Below are 25,018 nucleotides of genomic sequence, written 5' to 3'. Positions count from 1 at the left end.
AGTGAAGAACTAAGGAGCCTCTTGATGAAAGTGAAAGAAGAGAGTGAAAAAGCTGGCTTAAAGATCAACATTCAGAAAACTAAGATCATGGCATCCAGTCCCATCACTTCATGGCAAATAGATGGGGAAACAATGGAAACAGTGAAAGACTTTATTTTGGGAGGCTCAAAAATCACTGCAGATGGTGACTGCAAACATGAAATTAAAAGACACTTGCTCCTTGGAAGAAAAGCTATGACCAGCCTAGACAGCATATTAAAAAGCAGAGACATTACTTTGCCAACAGAGGTCCATCTACTCAAAGCTATGGTTCTTCCACTAGTCATGTATAGATGTGAGAGCTGGACTATAAAGAAAGCTGAGTGCCAAAGAATTGATGCTTTTGAACTGTGATGTTGGAGAAGACTCTTGAGAGTCCTTTGAACTCCAAGGAGATCAAACCAGTCAATCCCAAAGGAAATCAGTCCTGAATGTTCATTGGAAGGACTGATGCTGAAACTGAAGCTCCAATACTTTGGCCACCTGATGCGAAGAACTGACTCATTAGAAAAAACCCTGATGCTAGGAAGGATTGAAGATGGGAGGAGAAGGGGATGACAGAGGATGAGATGGTTAGATGGCATCACCGACTTGATGGAGGATGAGATGATTAGATGGCATCACCGACTCGATGGACATGAGTTTGAGTAGGCTCCGGGAGTTGGTGATGGACAGGAAAGCCTGGTGTGCTGCAGTCCATGGGGTCCCAAAGAGTCGGACACAACTGAGTGACTGAACTGAACTGAACTGATTGGGGACCAGGTTATCCAGAGAAGTTCTATCCCCATAAGGGCCAGTGAGCCTCACAGCAGTCCCCCTGAGAGAAGCAGGAGATGGGAACTCCCACATGCCACCTTCCTTTCTTCCCAGCAGTGGACAAATAGGACAAGAGCAGCAGGGACTGGGGTTTACTAAGTAAGACTCTCACTCCCACTTCTGCTCCCAGAGGCTCAGGGGCACAAGGGCACACAGTCAGTCAGAGACAGAGTGAAAAACTGAACACATGTTGACTGACTTGACTTCACCTTGGGGCCTCACATTGTTGTTGTTGTTCAGTTGCTAAGTTGTGTCTGACTCTTTGTGACACCATGGACTACAGCATGTGGAGCTCCTCTGTCCTCCATTATCTCCCAGAGTTTGCTCAAACTCATGTCCACTGAATTGATGATGTTATCTCACCATTTCGTCTTCTGCCACCCTCTTCTCCTTTTGTCTTCAATCTTTCCCAGCAACAGAGTCTTTTCCAATGAGTCATCTCTTCCAATCAGGTGGCCAAAGTACTGGAGCTTCAACTTCAGCATCAGACTTTCCAATGAATATTCAGGGTTAATTTTCTTTAGGACTGGCAGGTTTGAGCTCTTTGCAGTCCAAGGGACTCTCAAGAGTCTTCTCAAGCACCACAGCTTGAAAGCATCAGTTCTTCAGTACTCAGACTTCTTCATGTCCAACTCTCACATCCATACATGACCACTGGAAAAACCATAGCTTTGACTATACAGACCTTTGTCAGTAAAGTGATATCCCTGCTTTTTAATATGCTTTCTAGGTTTGTCATAACTTTCCTTCCAAGGAGCAAGTGTCTTTTAGTTTCATGGCTGCAGTCACTGTCCACAATAATTTTTGAGCCCAAGAAAATAAAATCTGTCATTGCTTCCCCTTCATGGATGATAGCCTTGTCATGGTGAAGGGGCTTGCATAACTCAATGAACCTATGAGCCATGCTGTGCAGGGCCACCCAAGATGGAGGGGTCATAGTGAAGAGTTCTGACAAAACATGGTCAGCTGGAGGAGGAAATGTCAACCCACTCCAGTATTCTTGCCGAGAGAGAGGACAGTATGAAAAAGCTGGGCCTTAGGGCTACCTGATAAATCCCTTAGATCCTCAGGTGCAAGCCCAGTCTCTTGGCCCTGAGGCCAATTGGAACCTACCATCCTTCCCCTCCCAGCGAGGGCATCCTCCTGTCCCAGTGGAGACAGGTGGTTCTCAAAGCCCTTCTCATGGTTAGGAGCTTTGTCTGCACTAGGACATCTAAAGGGTCCTCTTATAAGTTTTGCATTTATAGGGAAGATCTCTTCCCTTTTATTTCCAACCAGAAGTCCCTTCTTGCTTCCTCATCCAAAGCACTGTCATTGCTCTCATTTGTCTGAGCAATGTGGCTTTGTGAGAGTAGATAAATGGGGTTCCAATGAAGGCTCTTCTGAGTATTTCTGCCAATCAGAGGAGTGCTGGAGTAGGATACTAAGACCAGAAATTAGAAAGAAAAATATTTTCAGACTTGAACACATTATTTTTTTCTGTACAGCTTAGACACTGAAAACAAAAGTGGAAGACAATTGACAAATCAGGAGAAAATACTTGAAATGTATATGATAGGAAACAGGTTAACATCTGTAATATAAAGTGAAAATCAGCAAGAAAAAAGGAGCAACACAACAGACAGAACTGAGAAACTCAGAAACAGATGCTCAGCCTCCTTAATAACCAAATAAATAAGAATCAAAGTCAGTTTTTTTATCAGATTAGCACAAGATTGATCTTTTGCAGAACTGAAGAGAGTAATTAGAAATGGACATTCATATTGTTGGTGGGAGTTTAAAATAGAACAATGTTTTGAGAGAGCAGTTTGGAATGTCTATCAAAATTTTAACATCAAGTTGTATAGATTAAATATCCACAACTTTTTGCATGTCAATCATACCTCAATAAAGCAGTTAAATTTAGAAGGAAGGAAGGGAGGGATGAAGTGGGGAGGGAAAGAGGGAAGAAAGGAAGGGAGATAAATAATGTGCCTACTTCTGAGGGTAGTCAGGACACTGTAAGTGTTCAAGGAGAAGTGAATGAATGAACTGGGGCTGCCACTGCAGTTAATAACAGACTAACACTTTTTTCCAATCACCTAAACACTACAGGAAGAAAACTTCCACCCTACAGTCACAGTGATATTTTGAGACTCAAAGCCAGTCATATTATTCAACCACCTAAAACTCTCCAATAACAATTAAGTCCAGGAAATCCCCTGCGGTCCCGTGGTTAGGACTCGGCACTTCCACTGCCACGGGCCTGGGTTCAACCTTATCCCACAAGCCACAGTGTGGCAAAAGAAAAATAATAATAAGTCCAAAATTCCTACCTCAGCCTTTGACGCCCTGCCCACCACTCCAGTCTCACCGTGTAAAACTCTCCCCAGTTCATGTCATTGAGCCCCAGAGGCACTTTTTCCCATCCTGTGATTTCCCACCCCGGGTCTTTGCACATGCTGTGCCCTCCACGTGGAACATACTTCCCACTGCTGTCCTCATACCAGGTCTCCTCTGTCCTGCACGGCTTGACTGAAATGTGGCATCCCAGGCTTTCCTGACAGCACACTCCAAAGCCAGCCACCCAACACCAGTCTCTATCAAACACCCTTTTGTTTCCCTCCCAACACTTGGCACACTCGGCACTATGTATATGTTTACTGCATGGGTTTTTTCCATCTCTCTGCCCTCACTGGACTGTGGAGCTTCACAAGGGCACAATCATGCCCGCTTTGCACCTGCCCTTGAATTCCAAGAACCTGGCACAGCAAGACCTCATTAACCATTTAATGAGCGAAGGGATGCCAGGCTCATTAAAGGACCCTCTCGCCTTAACCCCCTTTGTGGCTTCCCCAGAAGCTCTATCTTCCAAGAGACAGTGGGCCCTGTCACACCAGGACAAGAGTGTTACAGCCTGAAGGAGAGCCAGGCTTCTTGGTGGAGGTTAAATTGGCATTCTGATGTTCGAAAGAAGAGAAGAAATGGTATGAAGTAGCCTGCAGTCTAAGAATAGAGATAGAAAATGCAAAAAGCAACAGTAGAAGAATGTTAGAGTTCATGGGCACCCGACATGGGGCTCCCTTCCCAGGGCTGCAGGGTCCTATCTAATCTGTCACACAGAACAGAGATTCTGTATTTTCTGGTCTGCTTCCAAGTAGACTGTTAGCTATCAAAACGGAGACACAAAGATGTTACAGCAATACTGAGTCCCATCACATCTCTTCCATCTGAACACATGCCTGACTTAAGAGTCAGCACCCAATTATTTTCTCTTCAAAGGCTGTTAAATCCCTCATCTTGTTTCTTCCCTTCTTGCAGCCTGTTCTGCAAAACAGGTGAAAATAACTATGTCCAGACCCTTATAGATTTGAACAGGAGATGAATCCAAACAGGAAGGCATAAAAGTGTTTTTCTTCACAGAAAATCCTCCACGGCATTGATTTTTGTTGTTGTTGATGATGACTGCATTTATTTTGTTATCTCTGCATTATAGGCTCAGTGAGCAAAGATCTTAGATATCCAAAGCAGATCAAGTTTCAAATATCTTTTCCTCTTGCCTTCATAGCTGCACTTGTATTTCCAATTTCTGGTTCTGGCTTCTGAATTTTAGGAAAAAAAACCAAGAACAGACTTTTTCACTTGGAGAGAAAAACCCATCCTTGGGTTTTTTAATTAATAACAGCAATGATGGTTGCCTTGTATGGCTCATTTGCTGTGTGCCAGGCACTGTAATGTGTGCCTTGCAAGCATCACATACCATTGACACCAAGACTCCCTGAGGTGGGGACTATTCCTGTTCCCATTTTACAGGAGAGAAAACTGAGTCTTGTGGTGGGTATAGAGCCTGTGCAAAATCACACAGGGAGAAAAACAGCAGGCCCCCCAGCCTGTGTAATAATGAAGCCCAAGCTTTTGGTTTGCTTTTGTTTTCATTGTTCTCCTTTGACATGAGCCAGGTCCTATCCCCCTTCTCTTGGAAGCCAGGCTCATCCCAGCAAGGAGGCTCTGACAGGTCAGCGTCCAGAAACCACAGTTACTTTCCTGGGTGTGATTCTTCTTTTTCCAGTTGCCTAACTTCATGAGCTCTTCATCAGAGTGGAACTGCCTTTTTATGAGCCCGTGAAGAGGTTCTATCACAGAAAACCAGATTTCACTACAGCTAGCTGTAATTACTGAATTGAAGAGCCCCACAAAGAATCTACCTGCAATGCAGGAGACTCCGGGGTTTGATCCCTGGAGTCAGGAAGATCCCCTGAAGAAGGAAATGGCAACCCACTCCAGTATTCTTGCCTAGGAAATTCCATGGACAGAGGAACCAGGCGGGCTATATTCCATGGGGTCACAAAGAGTTGGACATGACTGATGCAGCATAGCATACGCAGGAGGAATCCCCAAATCCCAGACTGGCTGGGATGCACTCCACTTTCAGTGGGGCAGAGAGGTTCCTGCCACCTCCCCACCCATTCCTTCTCTTACTCTTTCCCTAATTGTTGCTGTTGTGTCTGACTCTTTGTGACCCCAGGGACTGCAGCACGCCAGGCTTCCCTGACCTTCACTATCTCCCAGGTTTTCTCAAACTCATGTCCACTGAGTGATGCCACCCAACCATCTCATCCTCTGTCGTCCCCTTCTCCTCCTGCCCTCCATCTTTCCCAGCATCAGGGTCTTTTCCAATGAGTAGTCAAGTGGCCAAAGTACTGGAGCTTCAGCTTCAGCATCAGTCCTCCCAGTGAATATTCAGGGTTGATTTCTTTTAGGATTGACTGGTTTGATCTCCTTGCAGTCCAAGGGACTCTCAAGAGTCTTCTCCAGCACCAAAATTCCAAGGCATCAATTCTTCGGTGCTCAGCCTTCTTTATTGTCCAACTCCCACATCCATACATGACTACTGGAAAAAACCATAGCTTTCCATAATATTGTCATCTTATTTCCAGCTGCCCCTTTTCTGTCCACCCCAGCCTCTGAGAACAGCTCATGACAACGTCAGAATGTGTCTCCCAACTCTCGCACAGAGAAGTTCATTTATTTGAGCCATCACTAATATTTGGATGGTGTGCTCTAAGAGGAAGCCAGGCCTGGCCTCCTCCAAGCCATTGAGCCCCTCAACACTGCTCCCAGGAAAGGGGCCCTTCCCCTGCCACAATTTCCTCCCACACCTTCAGATTTCCCCCCAGGAGCTTCTGTCAGTCCACAGGAGGGAACACAGCAGCATCTGGAAAGAAGACCCAGTCTCATTCTTACTGGCATCTGAAGTTACTGTGGGCCTCAGAATCCAATTTTGAAATCGTATGGAAGTCACACCAAAATCATGGTTTAGTTTGTGAGTTTAGCCCTGCTGGGGAGAGAAGCCAGGAAGCAGCTCAGTGACAGAATCTCAAAGCAGTTTTGATGGGTGGGCAGAGGCCGAGGGCCCTTGTGCTATAGTACTGGTGGGTATTAAGGAAAAGCCAGAGACAGCGCACAACCTGGATGGAGTGAGTCGGAGGGAAAAGGAGTTTGGTTTACGAACGTTCAGTGCCAGCCCTGGGCCCCTCTGCCCTCAGACCCATCCTCCCCGACTCTGCCCTGTGTCACACACACCACATTTCCCGGGGTCCACTGCTCACTCGAGGCAACGCCTGAAACATCCAAGTGGAGGTATTTAATAGGTAGCTGGTTACAGAGGCTAGAGCTCAGGCACATAGGGGGAAAGAGCATATAGATGATAGTTAAATCCCAGATTGTGCCCATGAGCAAGTGAGCAGAGTCCTGAAGAACTCTGCTGAGAGGAACACGGATATTCAGAAGCAGGTGAAGTAAATGAGGAAAAGATTGGCAAAGAAGTTGAATGAGAAATAGGTCTTGGAGTTTTAAGAGTCAAGGAAGGAGAGAATTTCAAAGACAAGAGAAGAATTGGAAAGAGGGAAGGCAGTAGCTTTAGAAACTGGATTTTTTTTTTAAATGTATTTAAATGCTTCTATGAGAGGAACCAGGAGACGCAGGTTTCATCCCTAGGTCAGGAAGATCCCCTGGAGGAGGAAATGGCAACCCACCCCAGTATTCTTGCCTGGGAAATCCTACGGACAGAGGAGCCCAGTGGGCTCCCGTCCACGGGGTCACCAAGAGCCGGGCACGACTGAGCGGCTGAGCGTGAGCACAACATGGCTCACGGGCCTCAGGCAGGTTCTGCCAAGGGGAAGCCGTAGAAACCCACGGGCAGGAGAGACGCGAAAGCAGAGCTGACTCCCCTTCCCTCTTTGCCTCGAGCAGCTTCTCTGGAAGGAGAGGCATCTCCTCTGTGAATCCAGCACCAGCTGGGCACACCTCCCTGACCGCGGCTTCCACCAGGAAGACCTCAGCTCCTTGACTCTACTCACACCCTCCTCCTCACACCCCCTTCTGTCTGTTCCCTCCCATCCTGGGGTAGCAGTGTCCTTCAGCTACTGCTGGCTTCTGATTTCCTCACCACCACCTGTTCAGCCAACTCCTGAGCTCTCTCTCTCTTTTACTTAAACACTCAGTCATTTCTGTTCTCCTAAGAGGACATTGGCTGATACAGCCACCAATACTGATTAACAAAACCCTGAAAATACAAGATGTATAGGAATGCAATTTTTCACAGAAAGCAATGAATACCTGAGCCAAGAGTTCAACCCTGCAGATATAGGCAGAGCTGATAATCAAGGCCTCCCAGAGGTCAAGGACTTTTTTAAAAAACTAGAAAATGAAAACAGAAATAGAAAAACACCTTTCCAATCAAATATGAGTGGGTTTTCAAATCAAGCCAACCTGGGTTTGAACCCTAGCTCTGCCTTTACCAGCTGAAGGACTCTGAACAGGTCACTTAAGCTTCTTGAGCCTCAGTTTTTTCATCTGTAAAATGGGCAGAATTGTACCTGTACTTTATACGATTGTCTTGAACATAAAGAGGGCACAGTTCCTGGCATGGAGTTAACTCTTATGTAAATGCTGGTTTTTTTGGACCTGAAAAAAGCTTATAGTCACCACAAACATACTCTGGAGGTGACAGATCTACCTATGACACTTGTTCTAACATTTTGGTCTGTTGTGAACCTTAAAGAAACATGAAAAAAATGCCCTCAGCCTTTCAGAAAAACCCTAGTGTCTCTTGAGAAAATTCCAGAGATAAATCATCAGGAGGGGGAGAAAAAGTTACTTCCTTTAACAGGGAAGTAGCAAGTTCTGGTGAGGAATAATAAAACTTTTGACACATGAAACCTGTTTTATGTAGTTTTAGTTCTGACAGAGATGAAAGAAAGAGAGATTCAGCTAAGACACTTCTGCAAATGCCATCTCTTTGGAGCCAGAGAGAGATTGCTACTGTTTTACAGGTTTGGAAGCTGCCCCATGGGACCTTACTGCTCAGAATTCTTTAGTCTGCGGTTGCTGTGACAAAATTGAAAAGCCAGCTCTGACTTTCACTTGTGATGTTTAAAATAAACCAAGGAAGGAAAGACCCTGAGAAAGAATGTCGATTGGGTCTTTTTTGCTTTTTTGTTTCAAATAAACCCCTGCTTATAACTTTCTATTGCCCATCAGATGAGGCGCTGTCCTGCTGCTTCTGTATCTCTTGTGCAGGGGCATCTGAAATGAAAGCTCAGATAGCTGGTCCTCAGGAATGTGAGATGAAAACTCCGATTCTGGTATCTTGATAGATTCCTGGACGGGGTCAGAGATAGCAAATCTCTACACTCTCTACCTCCAGATGCTCCCGGGGAGGTAGCCTAAGAGGGTTGGCATAACTCAAAGAGATTTGAAACAGTCTCTTGCTCAGCTGTGTCAGGGACCCTGTTGGGTAGAAATAAAGTCATCAGATGGCAGAGCCCAAACCACCACCGGTGTTCTGTTGCAAATCCAACAAAAGAGACTTCCTATGTCACATATGTGTCACATGCCTATATGGCACATGCCTATGTATGCCAAGCAAGGCCCACATGAACAAAACTCACTAACTGTGCAAGAAGCAAGAGATGAGAGGAGGGGGTAGTGACACAGGGTGCTGGGAGACCTTGACTGACATCTCAGCTGCTCCTCTTCCTCACACTTCAGTCGTCAGCAAGCGACCTGCTTCTCTGTCTCTGAGCTTTTGTTTTCTCAGTTGCCATACAAAAATGATAATACATCTAACAATAATAAGCTGTGGCCCTCACAGCATTACTGGGAGGATCTAAGGAGAGAATGAAGAGGAAAGTATTCAATAACAGTAATTGTTCAAATGTACTGTCTGAGGCTGTTCCCTCCAGAAGCCAATATGACTGCAGTTTTATCTGGAGACGGGGTGAGGTGAAACAGGGAAAGAGGGGAGCCAGGAAACAGTGCAGGACAAGCGCTGTGGGCACTCCTGCTGGGTAAACCTGGGACATGGGATAGGATACACCTCCAAGAAATCCCAACTGAGGGCTACATCCGCTGGGTATTTCCTCACTAACTCCCCATCATTGCTGCAGGCTGATCTGGGGGATATTGGCTTCATCACACTTCTGGCTAACCGGCTGCAAAGGCCACTTGGGAAAATCTGGGGGCCTGTGGAGAATGTGCACCCAAGTGAGGATGTTTGGGACAGAAAGGTTTCTTAGAATACAGAACTTCCAGTGCTAAAACAGGGACAGTCCTGAACGTGGAGAGAGCTGGTGGTCACCCTGGAGCTAATCCACCTGAGAACTGTCTCCAGGGATATTAACTCTCTGGCACTTCCATCCTGCCCTGAGGATGGGCGTGCATGGCCCAGGGTCAGATGAAAGTCCAGAGGGTGAGTCCCAGGTATCTGCAGTAAGCCAGCTTCAGGGCGTCAAGGGGAGCGATAGCACCGGCCGTGAGCCGTCGGCTGAGCCCAGCACTGAGCTCCCGTGGCATCTCACTGAATCTCACCACAACCCTGTGAGCTTGCATAGGAGGAGCCAAGGTGCAGAGAACCACACGGTAAGTCACTGGCAGAGGTGGTCTCAAAACCTGGGATGGTTTATTCTATGTGTGCATTTGGCTAGGCTGTTGTGCCCATCTGTGTCATCAAACTCCAGGCTAGACATCGCTGTGAAGGTATTCTTTGGATGTGATAAACATTTTTTAATTTAATTTTATTTATTTTGGCCGCACTGCAGAGCACAAGGGATTCTAATTCCCCAGCTAGGGATCAAATCTACACCCCATGCAGAGGAAGCATGGAGTCTTAATCTCTGGATGACCAGGCAAGTCCCTAAATGTGATTAACATTTAAATCAGAAGATTTTTGAGTAAAGCAGGTTACCCTCCATAGTGGGTGAACCTCATCCAATCTCCCTCTCTCCCTTTGTCTCAGTCTGTCTCTGCCTCAACCTCTGTCTCTCTCATCTCTAACCTGGTCTGACATCCCTTTAGTCCTCCTGTTGCTCATCCCTCCTATCCTATACGTGTTCAAGCATTCATGCTTCTAACAGACTTTATTCCTGGAATGAGGCTATGTACTATCCCTGGTTTGGATTGTTTCTTGAAAGTCTTTAACAAGATGTTAAAATAAGACTGTGATTCATTTTCTCTCCCTCAGCCCCCCTACTCCCCATCCTGGGTCTTTCAATGAGTGATTTCTTTCCCCCGATCCTTCCCAATGGGCAGCTCCCATTAACCTCCTACCCCCTCTACCTTTGGTTTTTCTTATTGCCATGTGAAATTTTAAAAAGACAATGTTACATAACCATGAGTAAGACTACCTTAGTTCGTCTGGTTGATCCCCCATATCAGTTCCTAATAGTCTCAGACACTTGTGCTGTGTTTTACGTAATCTTAAATATATTTTAATTTTTCATATTAGAAAACTAACATTAAAAAAATGAGAGACAGAGAAACAGAAAGAGAGAGATTGATTCATATTGGGTCTACTTTTTTGGAAAACCTTGACTAGGACAAAGCCTAGTCTAAGTTTAGTTCAGTTCAGTTGCTCAGTTATGTCCGACTCTTTGTGACCCCATGGACGGCAGCACGCCAGGCTTCCCTGTCCATCACCAACTCCCGGAGCCTGCTCACACTCATGTCTATCAGCCTCCAAAGACTGCTCTTATGCTCTTTGCCACTCTATCATTTGTGAACTGTAAAGTGCCTCTAACTCCCATGCTCCAGTTCTGCTCCTTAGTTCACCAACTGATAGTTCTTCATAAAGCTCTGCCCTGCCTGTTGAAAATGCAAAAGAGAACACAAACCATGTCCCTTAATATCCATTTGTCCCTTCTTCTTTTAGTAACAGATTCCTTGAATGGGGTAAGGGGGAGGTGCACAGCATGGCTTGCAGGATCCAGTTGAGTCCAGATCACTCTATAGTGCAGAGTTCTAACCACTGGACTGCCTTGGAATTCCCTAAATTCCTTGAATTTTAACTGGGCACATAGTTACCCAAACTAAAGACTATCCTACCCTTGCAACTAGCTATGGCCATGAGAATAAATCCTAGCCAATGAGACATGAGCAGAAGTGATTCGTGCAACTTCTGAGCAGTTCCTTTAAAGAGAAGAGGCATGCCCCTGTTCTCTGCTTATTAATGGAATGTAGACATAAAGGCTGGACCTGGAACAGCCACTTTAGGATATGAAATGATAACCATGAGTTTGAGGATAGCAAAGCAACAAAGCAGAAAGTGCCTGCTGAGGACTTTATGACAGGGAAACAACCACATCAGTCCTAGACTGTTTTCTCAGACTTTGAAAGAAATAAACATTTATTATCTCATTTCAGGTCTCCTTATTACAGTAGCAAAATCTACATTCTAATCAATATAAAGACTCAGAGTAGGAATTGGCACCAGCCTATTGCTTCCATGTCTACTTTTCAAAGTCAGACACAACCACCCACTTCCTTTTAAATCTACTAATCATAAAAAATAAATGACTCATGGTTGGTGGCTCAGAAATCAGAGCAGTGTCTTATTGCCAAAACTTTTTTTTTTTTTTTTTTTAAAATATGGAACGCTTCACGAATTTGCGTGTCATCCTTGCGCAGGGGCCATGCTAATCTTCTCTGTATCGTTCCAATTTTAGTATATGTGCTGCCGAAGCGAGCACCAAAACTTTTTTTTAACAGTCAAACTTGGACATCTACCCTGTAGTTGATTAATTGCTTCATAATCTCAGTTAATATCCTCCCAAAATCCATGTCTTTGCCACATGACTTTGCAGCTCCTCCCATCAAGAGGTTGGATCTGCCTCCCCAACTCTTAAATTAAGGCTGGCCGTGTGATTTGTTTTGGCCAATAAAATGTAACTGAAGTGATGGTATGCCAATTCCAAGTCTTTGCCTCTAGAGTCTTTGTGTTCCTCTGTTCTTCCTTGGGACATGTCTTCCTGAGAACAAGGTAGAGTTAGACACTAGATAAAGCATATATAATTCATCCCAGCCAAGTCCATCCCAAATCACCTACCACCCATGTGGCCACAGACAGATGAGAACCCAGCCTAGATCAGCTGAGCAGAGCCCAGACCAGAAGAACCACCCATCCAGTCCATTTTAAATTGTCAACACAAAATCACTTACTAAAAAAAACAGCTATCGTTTTAAGCCACTAAATTTTGGGGTGGCTTGCTACAGTGTAATAGCTAACCAGTATACCCTCTTATTGGAGAAGGAAATGGCAACCCACTCCAGCATCCTCGCCTGGGAAATCCCATGGACAGAGGACGCTGGCAGGCTATAGTCCATGGAGTCGCAAAAGAGTTGGACACGACTTATCAACTGAACAACAACAAACAATACCTTCTTATTCCACGTGCCATTCAAGAACTCAGAAACAGAGACGTCCCTGGTGGTCCAGTGGTTAAGAATCTGCCTTCCAATGAAGGGGACTCAGCCTCCATCCTTGGTCAGGGAACCGAAATCCCACATGCTGAGGGAAAAACTAAGCCTGCACACCACAACTAGAGAGAAGCCCATGCACCACAATGAAGAGCCCGTGTACCACAACTAAGACCCAGCACAGCCAAAAATAATAACAATTTTTTTAAAAGAGCTGGAAGGTTTTGGTTACCTGCAGGTGGATAAGTAAACAGATATCGGCTCTTGAGAAGGTTCTTGGCAATATCTAACATTTTAAATGCATGCACCGTTTGATACAGTAATCCCATTCCTGGAAACAGATCTATGGAAACAGTTGTGCATATTCTGAAATCTAATTACAGTCATCCCTCCGTTTTCACAGGGGATGAGTTCCAGGAACCCTGAGGATACCAAAATCCACAGATGCTCAAGTCACTTATATAAAATGGCATAATATTTGCATATTACCTACACACATTCTCCCATATACTTTAAATCATCTCTAAATTACTTGTAATACCTAATACAATGTAAATGCTATGGAAATAGTTGTAAATACAATGCAAATGCTATGGAAATTGTTGCTGGCATGCAGCAAATTCAAGTTTTGCTTTTTGCAAATTTCTGGAATTTTTTTCTGAATATTTTTGATCCAGAGTTGCTTGAATCTGTAGAAGCATAACTTGCAGATACAGAAGGCCAACTGTATCAAAGATGAACATAACAGCATTATTTATAATAACTAGACATTAGAAACAATCCAACTATCTGTCGATTAGAGTCATTAAATAGATTATGATATAGAATGCAATGGAATACTATACAGCCATGAAAGGGATGAGATAGGTGTGTATGTACTGACACAGAAAAGTGTACAAGATATATTAAAAGAAAATAAGAACAATATGCTTAGTATTATCTCACTTAAATTATGAGTGTCAAATTTATGTGTGTACACTCTAGAAAAATATGTGTACAGAAACGTTTTAAAAATCTGGAAGTAGAACAAGCTAACACAATAGTAATTGGTTTTACAGAGTTTAAGGGGAGTTGGGGGGGGTTCACTTTTTCCTCTACTTTGTGATTTGGATTTGTTTATAAAAATGGGTCTTATTTCTGTAATTTAAAAAATCTCAGGGAGGAACTACCATAGTGATCCAGTGGTTAAGACTCTGTGCTCCCAATGCCAAGGGCACGAGTTTGATCACTGGTCAGGGAACTAAGATACCACATGCAACACAGCACAACCAAAAAAAAAAATCACAGAGAAAACTTCTAAGCAACAATGTCTACAATGAGCTGGTGGCAATGCATTTAAGAGTATTTTTTGCCAACTTTTTTTTTTTTTTTACCACAAGCTTGCTTTGTTTCTAACTGTTATTTTTCAGGGCAACTGCTAGTTCATGTAGCCTTCGAGGCAAATTTAAAAAAGGGCCCCTCCTTCCAAGTCCATTCAGGTGATAAACAGATTACGGACTGGACATCAACTCCCACTCACTTTTCACCCTTGAGCAGTGAGCAACTTGCACAACCATACCCAGCAACTCTGGTTATCAATGATAGATATCACTGTCTTTAGTGGATTTAGATGGAGTTGGGATTTGAAATAGAAATAAGGAGAAAGAATCTTCATTTTTCATTGCTCATGAAGCTACTTGGAAGACAAATGTCTGCACATATATCCACATTGTTATTCTGCTCTGGACCCAAAAGAATAAAATCCATTAGGAGTTCTGAGAGGGTGAAATCAGGGCAGCACTGAGAATGTTGCTCTACTAATTCATTCTCTACCCAAGTGTACCTACAATAAATAAGGAACCAATGGGAAATTCAAGTTTACAGAGCAGTCAAATTTGGAAGTGCTTTTTCCAAAAGCATCATTGGTCACCCTAAGAGATATTTATAGAAAATCACCTACCTGTTAGAGAGGGCCAGTCTTAGAGAAAGCTCATTTATTATTTATTCATTTCACAAAGAGTTTGTGTCTTTGGGGGTGGGGAGCACCTGTGTGCCAGGCATTGTGCTGAATGCAGGGGAGAGATTATGAGTAAGACAAATAGGACTACTGCCATTCCAGATCTTACAGCTTGGTCTATGAACTGAGATACCAACAACATAATCACACAGATACATAATTACAACATGTGGTGGGGCTGTGAAGGAAACCAAGGAAGTATTTGAAGTGAATGATCTACTCTGGGGGAGTCAGGGAAGGCTTCCTGGAGGAAGAGATGTTTGAGCTGAGGTCTGAAGAAAGTATAGGACTTAACTAGGCAAAAGGAGCAGGGAAGGACTTGCCATCCATTCATTCAACAACATTGTTTTAGTTCCTACTCAGGCCAAGCACTGTCCCAATAGGGAGCAAGGGAGCAGATGAAACAAGGGAGTATTTATTCCTCACCTTTTCCTTGCAAAGTTTCCTTAGGATAGTTCTGTCCCCTGATCTCAGTGGTCACCTAAGGTGGCCTGTTTCACACAGTTCCTCCTTCTGAGTTTGAATAGCCTTTGTCTCTTTTCATTCACCTCAGGCTAAGACTAACAGATCTTCTGCTTCAAGTCCTGGGTCCCAGCACTATGTGTATAAGTTCTTTCATTCACATCTTTCTAATTGGTCCCTTTATAAATAACTCCTCTTTAAATTACCCTGATTTGAATATGCCATGTTTTCTGCTGGAGCCCTGACTGATAGGAAAAGAAATCACAAATGACCCTTGAATTTGCTGCCTGAGCAAATCCTTTTTCAGAGATGAAGATTTGGAGAAGAGAGGGCGCAAGGTGGGAGAGGGAATCCAAAGCTATCTTTGACATATTATGTGAGCTTCCTAACAGACATGCAAGTGAAGATTTAGGCTTATATACAGTTCTTTGGGGGGGGGGGGGTGTATATATATATATATATATATATATATATATATATATATATATATATACACACAAGTCTATATTGCAAGGTAGAGGTTGGGACTAGAGATTCATTTGCAAGGTAGAGGTTGGGACTAGAGATTCATACCTGGAAGATGCCCTACAGGTCAACAGCATTTAAAAACTTAAGACTGAATGAGATAATCAAGAAGGGAAGAGCAATAAAGCGAGCTAAAACAGCATGTGCGAAGGCCCTGAGGCAGAAGGGAGTGAGGCACTCTACTTTCAAAGAACTTGGAAATGGCTCATGTGACTGGAGTAGAGAACCAGAGAGTGGCTTTAGGATCAGGCTGCAAGAGTCCATGGAGAGGTTTCAGGTCTTCATCTTAAGAGATCTGAAAGTCATCAAAATGTTTTAGGTAGACAAAATCAGATCAGCATTTCTTTTTTTTTTTTTTTAAGATTTTTTATGTGGACCATTTTTAAAGTCTGTATTAAATTTATTACAGTATTTCATCTGTTTTTAAAATATTATTTATTTATTTGGCTGTACCAGGTCTTAGTTGCTGCATGCAGGATCTTTGATCTTCCTTGTATCATGCAGGATCTTTAGCTGCAGCATGTGAACTCTTAGTTGTGGCATATAGTATCTAGTTTGATGACCAGGGATCAGACTTGGGCCCCCTGCATTAGAATCATGGAGTCTTAGCCACCGGACCACCAGGGAACTCCCTTCTTCTATGTTTTGATTTTTTGGCTGCAAGGCATGTGGGATCTTCATTCCACAACCAGAAATCAAATCTGCACATCCTTCATTGTAAGGCGAAGTCTTGACCACTAGACTGCCAGGGAAGTCCCAAATCAGCATTTCTTAATGATGATGCCAATTAAGGTGTGGAGGATGGATTCAACTTAAGTCTCTGCTGACTAGAGATGAATCATAAGTAAAGATGTTGGTGATGGTTTACTTGCTAAGTTGTGTCTGACTCTTTGCAAGCCCATGGACTGCAACCCACTAGGCTCTTCTGCTCATGGGATTTCCCAGGCAAGAATACTCGAGTGGGTTGCCATTTCCTTCTCTAGGGGATCTTCCCAACCCAGGGATCGCACCATCTTCTACTTCACAGGTGGATTCTTTACCACTGAACCACCTGGGAAGCCCCTCAGTCAGTTCAGTCACTGAGTCATGTCCGACTCTGCAACGCCATGGACAGCAGCACGCCAGGCTTCCCTGTCCATCACCAACCCCTGGAGCTTGCTCAAACTCATGTCCATCGAGTCAGTGATGCCATCCAACCATCTTATCCTCTGTCATCCCACCATCTCATCCTCTGTCATCCCCTTCTCCTCCTGCCTTCAATCTTTCCCAGCATCAGGGTCTTTTCCAATGAGTCAGTTCTTGGCATCAGGTGGCCAAAGTATTGGAGCTTCAGCTTCAGTATCAGCCTTTCCAATGAACATTCAGGACTGATTTCCTTTAGGACTGACTGGTTTGATCTCCTTGCAGTCCAAGGGAAGCCCCTAAATAAAGATAAAACTCAGCTAAACATACCATGACAATGACACTGAGATTTGGGCTCCAGAAATGCGGTTTACACAGTTTCTCAGGACCTTTGCTTTGGGTCAGATGCAGGCGTGAGGGTCAGCATTGGAAACTTCAGGAGCAGAGACCCCTCCCCTTCCCAGTGCACCTTCTGGAGCCACCGCACGGGTTCAGGCACCGTCTCTCGTCCCACAAGACTCCCGGACTCGGGCATCTCTTTTCCACTCTGGCCGCTGTTCTCACTCGGGTCACTTTGACCAGACAGGATTTTACATTGGAGGGGAAAAAAAGCTCCCCTGCTTCTTATTCTCCCAAGTCCCAAGGTGGGGAACTAGAGCAGCCCAATGTTCACACCTTCGACTGCCCAGCTGGACTGGATCAATAAAACAGGAGAGGTTTCAGAGGAGGCCCATACCAACTGTAGATGTCAGAACCGGGAGGCCCAGGCTATTCCGAAGGCAGAGAGAATTGATGACAGTGAGTTTGTTAAAGACTGGCCAGGGAGGAAAACTCAGAATATGGTCACTGATGTCACGGCCAGGACAGGATCCTAAAAGGCAAGGCTTTCAGACATAAACCCCCCACCCAGCCTTTCCCCAAGCCATTAAAAGGCCCCTGGCACCACACAGCAGAGAAAAAAGACATAAGCTATTAAGTTCTGTTTCCATCTGAACAGCAGCAAGATAATTTCCCATCAGTGACCTACACTGTGTGACGGCGGCCACGGCTGCATCGGCAGAACCTGACTCCCAGCTCAGGTAGAGGCAAGAAATTGGAGTCATCTGCCACATCAGGGCTTGTTCCCAGTGAGCAGCAAGGGGGCTGCGCTACTGGTCTTGAACCTGATGCTTCTGACTCCCAATTCACGTCGATTCATCTGACCAGGCAGTGGCTTCTGGGCCTCTGCAGTCACTGTGCCCCCTACAAGTGAAAAGCCACACTTGGCTCAGGAAGCCTTTGCAGTAGTGAAGAAGCTTTCAGGAAATAGATTTTTAAAATCTGAGTTTATAAAAACAGCAAAGGGTGATTATTTGCATTACAAGAAAGTGTTTCTTCTTTTTCAAATGGATTCACAACTGTGTCCCAATAAATAAGTATAATCCCCTTGTGCAAGTAAGATTTGTTTATAGACCATAAACTCTGAGGATAAAAGAATTTTGAAGACCGCTAATAGCCAAAATCAAGCAAACATTCAAATTTGAACAAAAATAACTAAAACTTCATAGCATATCTAATCGTGTGCCAGGCACTAAGCCCTTTATCTATATTTACTCACTTGACCTTTGCAAAGTTTTACCTCTGAGATAGAAAACATTAATGTCCCATTTCACAGATGAGGAAACTCTCATTATCAATTTATCAGTCCCAGAGAAGACTTTGATGGGCTCAGGTTGGTCACATGTCCATCCTTGCAGCTGGGGGTGCAGGTAGTATGGGTCACTATAATTCACAACCCTCAGGACCACAGAGCAAAATTTGGTCAACTACAGCCCATGGAACAAATGTGGCCTGTTTTCTGTTTTTCTAAGCAAACATTCACTGGAACAGTCAACGCATTCATTTGCCTACTGTCTCTGAGTTCAATAGCTGTGAAAGAAACTCTATGGGCTGCAAAGCCTAAAATAATTACTATCAAGGCCTGCCACAGACAACAAGACAGGAATGAGCCCCACTTCATGCTTATAGCAAAACCCAGTACTTCTTATTGGATGTATAACCTTAGGTGTATCACAACATCTCTGACCTTTAGGTCCTTATCTGCAAGATAAAAATAACAATACTTTCTTTTTTCTTTTCTTTGTTCTTTTTTTTAATTTGGCTGCACTGAGTCTTCAATGCAGCATGTGGGATCTAGTTCCTTGACTGGAGATCGAACCTGGGTCCCCTGCATTGGGAGCAGAGTCTTAGGCACTGGGCCACCAGGAAAGTCTAAACAATACTTTCTTCACAGGATGAACTGAGTAGATGGATGAATGGATGCATCCATGCATGCGTAGAGGAGCTCATACTAAAACTTCTTTGTCTAACACTGCATTCCTTTAGAGTTAGATTTAATTATGAAAATAGCTAATCTGGAATGAGTTGAACGGGGAGACATGCCAGGGAAACGCCCCTGTACAAAAAATAAAGAGCTTAATATAGAGTCATGCACACAGGAAACACTCAATACATAGCAGACCAACAAAAAAAAAAAAAAAGTTAGTGGAAACCCAAAGAAAGTGAAGCTGCCCCACGGAAGGAGAGCAGCATTAATAACTTTGTAAAGGTACAGAATGACCTAGGGCATTTCATCCTACCTCCTCCCTACTGAGATCCTGATGCAATTATGCCTCAATCAAGAGGAAAACAATTTTGTCCCCATTGTTTGGAGATGAGAGAATGGTCCCCACCTTGATGTTTGAACACCTCATAATGCTGAGGTACAGCTACCAGTGGATGCTGACCCAGACTGCACTGGGTTGCTTATTTTGATGGGGAAGGGTGGGGAGGCAGAGCGGTGTTTGTGTAAAGCTGCTGTGGAAACAACTGTTTTCATTCTAATCAGAAGAAATGCTCCAAGAACAACTCTTCCTTAATTGCTCACAGAAGGTAGCACACTCACTTTTTAATGGAACATTAAAGACTGAAAAGCACTTACAGACAAAACTGTAAGTGCTACAGTGCTACATCTGCTTCCTTTCAAGAGCTTCTTACTCTTTGTTGGACTCAGTTGCCTCATCTGTAAAATGGGAAGAGAGCACTTCACTTCCATGAAGATCTTCCAGGGGCCTAGACCAAACTGCGCCTCTAATTACTCACGCCCTGTTTTGAATGAAACACTATTTTCAGGGACCTAAACAAGAATCCCAGAAGCTCACTTACCAACCAATTACCATTAAGCCAGACTCTCTCCTAGGTAATTTACACATATTGTCCCATGGAATCCACACACCCCCATCTGAGAAAGCAGGTGTTGGAATTATCTGCTCTTTCAGATAAAGAAATTGAGGCTTAGAGAGCTGCCCTGCCCTGCCCAAGGTCACCCATAAACTTGGTGGTAGATCGAAGATCTCAACTTAGGCCAGTCTGATTTAAAATCCCACACTCCAGGCTTTTTACACTAGAGGAAATGGAAGCTTCAAAAGTCAACTTACTGTCAAATGATTCAGCAGGAAAAAAAAAAGTTGGTACTGTACTCCCAACTTTTCTGTAACTTTGTGATTATCTCAAATTAGTTTTCTAAATATATATCAAAGAATATCTATCTACTGTATGAGATTTGAGTGTTAAGAAGAGTGCCAGGCATAAAGAAAGTTCTCAATCAATATTAGCAGTTATCATTATCATCATCTTCTTCTTCCTCCTCTGAACCTGAGAAGATAGACCATAAGGCACCAGCTGGCAAAGGTCAGTTAATCTGACCATCTGGGCACCAGCCCCAAAAGCAACCATCTTCTATCAATAAATGGATCTTGCCCCAATATATCAAACCCTTAGCAGTCATTCCTACAGATGCAGCAAAACATTTGGTTTCTTTAGAGCATTTTATTGACAAATAAGTCACACAATCCACCCACAAGTTCTTTTGGCTCAGCCTGCAACACGTCTCCTGAATCCAAACATTTCGCATCACCTCCACAGCTAACAATATGGAACATGTCCTCATCTTCTCTCCCCTGGATCATTGTAACTACTTTCTAAGTGGTCTCCCAGCCTTTGCCCTGGTCCCCCTTGCAGACTGTGTATGTGTGTGTAAGTTGCTTCAGTCATGTCCAACTCTGAGACCCCATAGACTGTAGCCCACCAGGCTCCTCTGTCCATGGGATTCTCCAGGCAAGAACACTGGATTGAGGTACCTTGCCCTCCTCCAGGGCATCTTCCCTTGCAGACTACTCTCAACATAGTAGGTGGCATAAACCCGCTTTAAAAAGGGAAGGAAAGGAGGGACTTCCCTGGTGGTCCAGTGGTTAAGAATCCGCCTTCCAATGTAGGGGACACGGGTTTGATCCCTGGTGAGGAACTAAGACCCACATGCCACAGGGCAACTAAGCCCACGCTTCACAACTACTGAGTCCATGCGCTCAACAGTTGGTGTGTCAAAATTAGAGAGAAGTCCACTACCACAACAAAGATATCAAGTGTGACAGCTAAAACTCAATGCAGCCAAATGAATATATAAATAAGCATTAAATAATAATAATAATAGGAAATACTTAAAAAAAAAAAAGGAAGGGGAAAAAAAAGGAAAGAAATCAGATCCCACTATTCCTCCAGTCAAAATTTTCCAGAGATGCCCTCCTTCACTCAGAAAGGAAGCCAATGACCTTACAGGAGTCTCCAGGAGGTCATTCTGCCCTCATGATTTCCCTAGCCTCATCTCCTCCTATTCTCCCTCTTGCTCACTGTCCCCAGGCATGCTCTTCTAGAGCATGGAGGCTCCTACCTCAGGGCCTCTGCACTGGCTGTTCCCTCTGTCTGAAATGCTCTTCCCTTCATCCACACCTCCACCTCCCTCCTCCCCACTTCAGGTCTTTGCTCAAAGGCCACCTTCTCAGTCAGTCTTTCTGTGACCCCCTATTTAAAATAGCAGCATCTCTCATCACAGCACTCCCTGCCGATTCCCCTATATTTTTTTCCTCCATAACTATCTTCACCCCTCTATATTTTCCAGTGTTATCTATTTATGTTGCTTATTGGACTATTTATAATTATCATCATATTAGCTCCTTAAGGGCAGAAACAGTATTTTCACCAGAATATTCCAGCACCTAAACCTATGCCTGAAACATGGCAAATCAATCAATATATATGTGTTGAAACATGAATGAATGAAAGAAGGAAAGGGTGTTTTCATGGGGCAGAGGAAAGAAAGGAGGAGAACAAATGTGCACAGGAACCTCACTCGATGATGGGGGCTCTCCAAGGACAGAGTTTTATGTTTTCTCTTGGGTCGTTCACCAGCCACCCACCCACTTTGGCCCTATGGTTACACACACAAATACAGGAAGTGACTGGTTTTTCAAATGAAAGTTCCAGACTGGTGGTTGCTCAAAACAAGCCGCTATATGATCCAGTAACTCCACTTCTCAGTACGTATCCCGAAAATTGAAAGCAGGAATTCAAACAGATATTCGTACATTCGTGCTCACGGCATCATTAGTCATAATAGCCAAATGGTGCAAACAACCCAGATGTTCATCGACAGATGAACAGATAAACAAAATAAGTTCTAACCACGCAATGAAATACTATTCAGCTTTCAAAGAGGAATAAATTCTGATATATGCTGCAACATGGATGAACCTCAAAAACATTTTGTTTACATAAAATAAGCCAGGGACTTCCCTCCCTGGTGGTCAGTGGTTAAGAGTCTGCCTGCCAATGCAGGGACACGGGTTCTATCCCTCCTCGGGGAAGATCCCCCATGCCTCGGAGCAATTGAGCCCATGTGCCACAACTGCTGAGCCCGCTTGTGTAGGGCTTGTGCTCCGAAACAAGAGAAGCCTCCACAATGAGAAGCCAGAGCGCCACAGTGAAGAGTAGCCCCCACTCATCACAACTAGAGAAAGCCCAAGGACAGCAACGAGGACCCAGCGCAGCCAGAAATAAAGAAAGAAAGAAATACATAAAACAAGTCAGACACAAAGGGACAAATATTGTGTGACTCAACTTCCATGAGGTCCCTAGAAAAGGCAGGCTCATACAGGCATAAAGCAGAAGAGTGGTTACTAGAGGCTGAGTGGGATAGGAAATGGGAGATACCTTTTAAGGGCACAGAGTTTCCATCTGGGATGGTAATCGCACAATGTCATGAATGTACTTAACATGACTCAATTATACACTTTAAAATGTCTGGAATGGGAAATTGTATGTTACATATATTTTCAGTTCAGTTCAGTCCCTCCGTTATGTCCAACTCTTTGTGACCCCAGGAACCACAGCACGCCAGGCCTCCCTGTCCATCACCAACTCCCGGAGTTCACCCAAACCCATGGCCATCGAGTCGGTGATGCCATCAAACCACCTCATCCTCTGTCATCCCCTTCTCCTCCTGCCCTCAATCTTTCCCAGCATCAGGGTCTTTTCAAATGAGTCAGCTCTTCACATCAGATGGCCAAAGTATTGGAGTTTCAGCTTCAACATCAGTCCTTCCAGTGAACACCCAGGACTGATCTCCTTTAGGATGGACTGGTTGGATCTCCTTGCAGTTCAAGGGACTCTCAAGAGTCTTCTCCAACACCACAGTTCATAAGCATCAATTCTTTTGCGCTCAGCTTTCTTTACAGTCCAACTCTCACATCCATACATGACCACTGGAAAAACCATAGCCCTGACTAGATGGACCTTTGTTGGCAAAGTAATGTCTCTGCTTTTTAATATGCTGTCTAGGTTGATCGTAACTTTCCTGCCAAGGAGTAAGCGTCTTTTAATTTCATGGCTGCAGTCACCATCTGCAGTGATTTTGGAGCCCAGAAAAATAAAGTCAGCCACTGTTTCCACTTTTCCCCATCTATTTGCCATGAAATGATGGGACCAGATGCCATGATGTTAGTTTTCTGAATGTTGAGCTTTAAGCCAACTTTTTCACTCTCCTCTTTCACTTTCATCAACAGGCTCTTTAGTTCTTCTTCACTTTCTGCCATAAGAGTGGTGTCATCTGCATATCTGAGGTTATTGATATTTCTCCCGGCAATCTTGATTCCAGCTTGTGCTTCCTCCAGCCCAGCGTTTCTCATGATGTACTCTGCATATAAGTTAAATAAGCAGGGTGACAATATACAGCCTTGACGTACTCCTTTTACCATAATAAAAAATGAAAGTTCACAATTCCATTACACTGGATGTCTCTGGTATCAAGAGTGACGTGGATCTATAGTACTGATATGCAAAAACACCAAGATATAATTAAGTTTTTTAAAAAGTCAGGTGGTATTTATAATATGAACCCATTTGTATTTTTAAAAATTAGGAGTTTGGGATTAACATATACACACTGCTATATATAAGACAAATAATTGACAAGGGCCTACTGCATAGCACAGGGAACTACACTCAAAATCTTGTAATAACCTACAATGGAAAGGAACCTGAAAAAGAATATATATATACAAACAGACATATATATATATACATATATAACTGCATCATTTTGTTGTAGACCTGAAGCTAATACCCACTGTAAAACAGCTATACTTCAATAAAAATTTTTTAATTTATAGTGCACATATATCCATTGAGTCATTCAATTAGTTACTGAATGTCTTTGATATTTATTATACATATTGAAGGCTTTCAGATAATCACTGGGCCCTCATGTGTACCAGATCTTGCTACCAGCACTAGGATACAGAACTGAGAGACAAGACCAAGCTCCTAGCTGTCACAGTGCTAGCTCTCTTGTCAACAGCACCTCTGAGAGTGGGCCTGGAGATAAGCAGGGAGGGGTTTTTTTTCTTTTTTGCCTCTCTGTACTGTTTGAATTATTTTACCATGTGTGTGTTACTGTTCTAGTTTAAAAGCTACTTTTTATTAAATATATATATAAAAGGGGATGAGAAAGATTCCACCTTTGGACTCCGTTATCATACAAGAATCTCTTCTTGGCTTCCTCTCTGATGTTGTTCAGTCACTAAGTCATGTCCAAATCTTTGCCACACCATGAACTGCAGCATGCCAGGCTTCCCTGTCCTTCACTATCTCCCAGAGTTTGCTCGAATTCATGTCCATTGAGTCGGTGATCACCTATCTAACCATCTCATCCTCTACCGTCCCCTTTTCTTCCTGCCTTCAATCTTTCCCAGCATCAGGGTCTTTTCCAATGAGTCAGTTCTTCGCATCAGGTGGCCAAAGTATCGGAGCTTCAGCTTCAGCATCAGTTTTTTCAATGAATGTTCAGAGTTGATTTCCTTTAGGACTGACTGATTTGATCTCCTTGCAGTCCCAGGGACTCTCAAGAGTCTTCTCCAGCACCACAATTCGAAAGCAATCAACACTCAGACTTCTCATATCTGTACATGACTACTG

General features: G+C 43.8%; 1 protein-coding gene and 1 non-coding gene across 2 annotated transcripts in view; both read right to left on the bottom strand.

Moving 5' to 3' along the window:
- RPH3A (rabphilin 3A) overlaps positions 1-25,018 on the bottom strand; it is a 265,679-nt gene that overhangs the window by 179,556 nt on the left and 61,105 nt on the right. The window lies entirely within an intron of this gene.
- Positions 11,755-11,861, bottom strand: LOC122695743. The gene has a single exon (XR_006341500.1). It is a non-coding gene; the product is annotated as a U6 spliceosomal RNA (small nuclear RNA).

This window comes from Cervus elaphus, chromosome 5 (assembly GCF_910594005.1).
Source record: "Cervus elaphus chromosome 5, mCerEla1.1, whole genome shotgun sequence".
Classification (NCBI taxonomy): Eukaryota; Metazoa; Chordata; class Mammalia; order Artiodactyla; family Cervidae; genus Cervus; species Cervus elaphus.
The sequence above is the reverse complement of the archived record's forward strand: the minus strand, read 5'-3'. Positions and strand labels throughout refer to the sequence as shown.